This window comes from Aythya fuligula, chromosome 16 (assembly GCF_009819795.1).
Source record: "Aythya fuligula isolate bAytFul2 chromosome 16, bAytFul2.pri, whole genome shotgun sequence".
NCBI lineage: Eukaryota > Metazoa > Chordata > Aves > Anseriformes > Anatidae > Aythya > Aythya fuligula.
In genome coordinates this window covers 655,011-660,720 of record NC_045574.1, presented here as the reverse complement: position 1 = coordinate 660,720, position 5,710 = coordinate 655,011, and the positions used below count along the sequence as shown (strand labels likewise).

The following is a 5,710-nucleotide window of genomic DNA, read 5'->3' as shown; positions in this document are numbered from 1 at the left end:
GTTCTCATAGTATCCTTTTCTGATAGAAGGGATTGACCTATTCTAGCACAAGTGGGGTCTGCTTAATATTGTACTGTGGTTTTTCTTGCTGTTTTGCTAGTGCTTATTTGTTATAAAAGCAGTTGTGTTGCTTTAAGAACTCATAAAGACAAGGAAAGTGTTGTTAAAGCAGTTAAACGTAATGATAGCACTTACTTAAATCCTGCGGAGCACTTTGCTCCAGTGAATCAGGAAGGGAAACCTCTGCTACCTTAGAAGCGAAGCCGCCAGCTGCGTGCTGCTGCTCGTGTGGTTTGTTTTCACTCTGAAGGGTGAGGCTATCTGGATTAAAAAACAATAGCTGAAGGCTCGATATGTATCGCAAGTCTGAAATTACAGACTTCAGTCGTAGCGCATCGGAACTTTTGCTTTCCTGTTGCAAACTAAGTGCATTCGTATCTGGTTTTTGACTTCACTTACGGACGTGGTTCTGCTCCCGGTGGTTTCAGGAGGCAGCGCTCCCCAGGTACCCGGGGCCGAGGTGCGGGTGAGGCCGTTACTCACCGACGCGAGGCTGAGCCGTGCGCGGTCAGCGGGCACCGGGCCGCTTGGGCGGCCAGAACCGCCCCGGCTGGCGTCACCCGCGCAGCTCAGCGCGAACACAGCCACCCGCAGCCGCTGAGGTGAACGGGAGCGTGTCCCGGGCTGCAGCGCGCAGCGGGGCGGGGCCGTGGGACCGGCGGCAGCGCCGGCTCCGTACCCTCAGTTTTCCCCCGTCCGGTCACGGGTTTCCTCGCACCTCTTCTCGGGCTCAGCACGGTTTCCCCCCCACCTGCCTGTGCTTTGAGGCGGGAGCTCTTTTCTTAGGCTCTCCGCGCCCCGTACCGGCAGCTCTGCAGCTAACGACCCCGGCCCCGCTCCCGCCCCGCCGCCTCAGGGCCGCTCCGGCCCGGCCCGGCCCGGCCGCCGAGGCGCGCAGAGCACGCCGGGCCTTGTAGTCCCCCCCCCCGAGGCCGCCCGCGGCTCCGCCGCCAGGCACGCCGGGCTTTGTAGTCCCCGAGCCGTAACCGCGTTGCCCGAAGCCTATTGGCGGAACCCTCGCAGGGAGGCGTCTCCGGAGGGGGGGCTCGCCCTTCCCCGATTGGCTGCGCCCGTCTCCGTCCCGCGGGCGGCCGTGCCGTCACTTCCTCCCCGGCCGGAGCTGGCCCCGCTCATTCTCTTTAGTGTTTGCCCTGTGCCCGCCGCCTCCCGCCGCGCCCCCCGCCGCCGGCCCATGGACTGAACCGCCCGCAGCCCGCGCCACAAGGCCGGGAGCCGCAGCCCAGGCCGCCAGGTGAGCGCCGCCCCCGCCCCCGGCGGCCCCGCGGGGGACTCGGCCCGGCCTCGGCGCGGGGCTGGGCTCGGTGCCGGCGCCGAGGGGCTGGGGCCGAGGGCTGGGAGCCGCCCGCTGCAGGGGCCGGGGGGCGCTGAGGGGCCTGGGGGCGGCTGCGGAGCTGGAGGGGCCCGGGGTGTGTGTGTGTGAGTGTGTGTGAGTGTGTGTGAGTGTGTGTGTGGCATTCATAACGGAGCCGGCCGCCAGCCCCCCGCGTGCCCTGGGACTGTTGGTGAAGGCCGCCCCGCCGAGCTCCCCGGCCCGCCCCGCCGCCGTGTTGTGCTTTGGCTTCTCGGTCCGTAAGCGCCTTGGGTCTCCCGGACGCCTCCCGGGGCTGCGGCCGTGGCTGTCGTGTGGAGAAGGGGGCTCGGCCGTGTCCGGGCATCCTCTGAGGCGCGCAGCGACGTGCGGTTAGCTGGCCGCAGAGACGTTACGTGTCGGTAATTAACGGGGTGTCTGTCACAGCCCGGTGTGTGCTCAGAGTCCATGGGAGTATCTTTTACTCTATATTCTGTCCTCTGATATTAGATCGGAATTGCCTTCCAAAGCTTCATACGGGACATATGCAAGCCACAATTCCTTATTCTTGCTTTAAGCAGCCGTTCTTTCTTTCCTTGACAATTTCACAATGTTTACCACTAATCACATTTCCACCATCAGTACAAGTCAAAGCGTCGGGTATATCAGGGCAGAACTGAGGTGTTCACGGGCTGAAGCTAATCTGGGTAACATAACTGTAATTGTGTGGAGTCAGAGCAGGACTGAAAGCTGCCCTTTGTATTCCAGAGCTCACTGAAAAAATTGCAACTTTATTCTGAGGGCATATGAACTTTCAGAAAAAATGTCTTTTAATTGCATTGTCTAGAGTCCTTGCCAGGGGGTTGATTGTTTTATTAGAGTTCCTGAAGATGCAGCTGGAACAGTGGAGGAGATCTGTGCATTGATTACTGTGTTAACCATAATTAGTGGCTGTGGTTTTTTTGACCTGTGCAACTTCAGAAGAAAATATACACATGTAATCAAATTCTGTGAGATACCTTTTGACAGTAGACGTGAAATATCTCTTGGCTAGAAGTGAGTGTCTAAGCATTTGTTTGTGATTGCCGTTCCACTTTCTGCTTTATTCTTTCAAGTTATGACTGGGTTATGTGTACATCTGCTAGTTCCCTCTTTTCCTTCAAATTTTACTTTCAAATTGTAGCTTTCATCACCTCTTCTCTAATTAATAATCTGTGTCTTAGCTCCTGAGCTGTTTTGCCTAATATTTAGTGTTTTCTGTCCTTGAAGATTTTTCTTATCTGTGCTCAGAAAGAACATCATCCTTTTCCTCAATGAGTGCTGTCTTTGAGGTGTACCTTATCCTGCCCAAATGCTATAGAAGAAGATTTGTCTAGGAAGCCAGCATTGTTCAGCTAGTCGGTTTACGTTTTGTGTAAATAGCCTTGAGTCTGTAAACCTATAGGTTTCTTTCGTCTTCATTGGCAGTGCACAGTTTTAATTTGAATTTCTTAGTTGTACATAGTTAAGTATTGTTCTGATACAGTTGCAGAAGTGAAATGCTGTAATGTTTTTGCTTAACATACTACAAGCTACTGGTGATGTGGGGTTTTCAAATCTTTGTTAGGAAATGAGCCATCTCAACAAACCTGGAGAACTTGTGGCAATTTGTTCTTTCATGCTCCAGAATGAGTGTGCAACAAAAGAAAGAGGCTCAGCCACTGTATTGGAGCTACTTAAAGTTCTTCTAAGAAAAGGGAGGAAGCCTTTCTAACCCTTGTTTTGGCTAGGTAATAATAGGTAACGCACAGTGATCTCCCTCAGCCTGTGAACATCAGGTGAAGGTTTAGGTATGCTGGCAGTTGGTCTATCTTGGTGATGTGGCCGTAACTTCTGATTTCTTGGGATTTGACCTCATCCATTATATCGGCTCTATGGGGACCACTCCTGAGCAGCAGCTGAGCACTGCTGCACTGCCTCGCTTTTACCCAAGTGAGAACTGGCTGACGGTGAGTAGTAATATAGCTCTGGGCAGTAAAATGCAGGTAGCAAGGGGCTAGGTAGTAAGGTCTTGTGCTGTTCTGAGTTCACTTACTTGTTTCAGTTGTGCCTAGGTCCCACCTCAATCCTTGCATCCTGTTGCAGGGATAGACTTGGCTTTTTGGTTCCCCATCTGTGAAATGGGTAAACAAACATTCCTGCTTTGTGAACGGTTTGGTATTGATGAGGAAAACCTGAACATCTTTGCTGTGCAAACTGCAGAGGCAGCAACTGTAAAGACGCAATACAGTATTAAGCATCCAGTTTCAGAAAAAAGAATGTTTAGTTTAAAAGCTCATTTCTGGTAGGTAAGACTTTCTTGAAGACATGATTTATAGTCTGGTGTGGGGGGTGACCTCAAGAATGCTTGAGAAGAAGAAATTGCAAGTCTGAGTCTTGATGATTTTATCGTTCTGTTTCTCGTCCTACTCTGTTCCCATTCCACAACAAGCCCTCCCTCTCTGGTGCCAGTATTCATGAACAAATGCAAAGAATGTTTTAAAGGGATGCACAGTGCGAGTTGTAGAAGTAGCATAATGAGAATGTAGTCACTTCTGGTCCACCAAATGTGCACATCTGAGAGATCAGGACACGTTTCCTTATTCTGGTCCTGACCATCAAGAAAACAAATTGTTTGAGAATCTGGTCTCTGTTGTGTTTTTCAGTGGCCTGTCAGCAATCAGAGCGAGTCCATGGCAGAACCAGCCCTGTTTTGCCAAACCTGCTGTTTAAACTGCGGGGGCCGATGCCCTTCAGTGATGAGAAGAAGGAAGGTTTCCGTTGCAGTCAGGTAGACAGAGGCATGTGCATAGTGCTGGGAATCCAGGGCTGAACAGGACTGGTACTCCATCTGTCTGCAGTGGCAGTTATGCCAATCTCATACTAACTGAACGTTTATCAATCACAGTTCACCAACAGCTGAGTGACCTCTGTCACCCAGCATGGTGCAGTACATTGCAATCGTTACCATCAGAAAGCTTTTTTTCAATGCACTTTCTTGATGCACGTCTCGTTCAGTTCCTGTACGCACGGAGAACAGGTTGTCTTTTCCACCCAAAACCCTTTTACATACTTGAGGACTGCTGATTGTTGGGCCCCCTTCAGCCATCTCCTCTTCAGCATATACAAGCCCAAACCCTTCAAGGTTTCTTTTACATGGTGTTTTATTTCTTTTTTTTTTTTTCTGTAACTGTGTGTTTCTTGCTTTTCTTGCCTTTTTTTTTTTTTTTTTTTGCTAACTGGTCCACAATGGGCTCGAAGCACGATACCCACACAGTACAGTTGCAGTGCTCTATCTGGGGTCTCCCTAACACTGGCACGGAGAACTCCTCCTGCTATTTCTCAGTTTCTGGATCTCAGGATGACTTATTTTTTTGAAACAGCCTGTCAGCTTTGGCTTTGTCTTAGGTAATGCACTGTTATGTTGGTTGTGACTCCTTTCTCAGTTTGCTGGTGTCACTTGGTGGTTTTCCTGTCCTATGTTTGATCAGCAGTGCCTGCCTAGAACTTTGCGTTCGTTCCTGCTGAGGTTGTGAGATTCATTTTGAGCCTTGTTTGACCACCAGGGATGGCAGGAGAGAATTCAGTTGTCTATATACAACTTGGTTTTGAACCTGCCTGGAATGTTATTCATTTAATTGTTTTCCAGATGCTTTAATAAGTTATACCTCCAGAACACTTCAGAAGAGAAGTCAAACTAATAGGACTGGCAATATTTCTGTCTCCACCTTCAGTTTCCAGTTAAAAAAAAAAAAAAAAAAAAAAAAAAAAGGTACAGGGTTTGCCTTTTTCAGGCTTTTGTATCCCCCTGTGTTCTCAGGGACTGCTAATAACTGGTTACAGTTCTAAGATTCACTGTAAGACTTTGAAACAACTGAAGTAAATTCAAGACCATGTTTATTTAACTCCTCTTCTAAACCTTAACCAAGGTGAGATCTTACCCAGTTTGTTGCTGGTAGCAATGTTTGTCTGCCATCTGTGTGCAGTTGGCTTCAGTCATAGGAGAAAAGGAAGATTAAATGCTTTGTGCTATATTTGTAAGCAAAATAAAATACATTGATTTCTATTTAGAACAGTCATGCAAGTGACAGGTTTCATATTTAGCTACTGAAATGTTTTTATTCTAAAATGTTTTTAGCTAGGTTGATTTTTAGACGTCTGAGGGAAGTCACCATTAGACCAGACGTGTGGCCAGAAGGTAACGCTGACAGCCACTTTCTGTAGTTAATAGCTGATGAAGTTTCTCTGGCGCCTTGGTTTTGGTGTTTTTTTAGTGAATTAAGTTCTAGGTCTAATTTCGGTAGCTGATCTTTAGGGCTATTA

At 49.3% G+C, this 5,710-nt stretch overlaps 1 protein-coding gene across 6 annotated transcripts in view; it reads left to right on the top strand.

The window, feature by feature from the left end:
* Positions 1-1,169: 1,169 nt before the first annotated feature.
* Positions 1,170-5,710, top strand: part of STAU1 (staufen double-stranded RNA binding protein 1) — a 36,885-nt gene continuing 32,344 nt past the window's right edge. For 4 of the 6 annotated variants that reach the window (XM_032198063.1, XM_032198064.1, XM_032198062.1 and 1 more), the window contains exon 1: positions 1,170-1,312. The gene's annotated coding sequence lies outside the window, so the exon portion shown is untranslated. The remainder of the gene's footprint in view (positions 1,313-5,710) is intronic. The other 2 variants (XM_032198066.1, XM_032198065.1) reach the window with 1 other exon arrangement.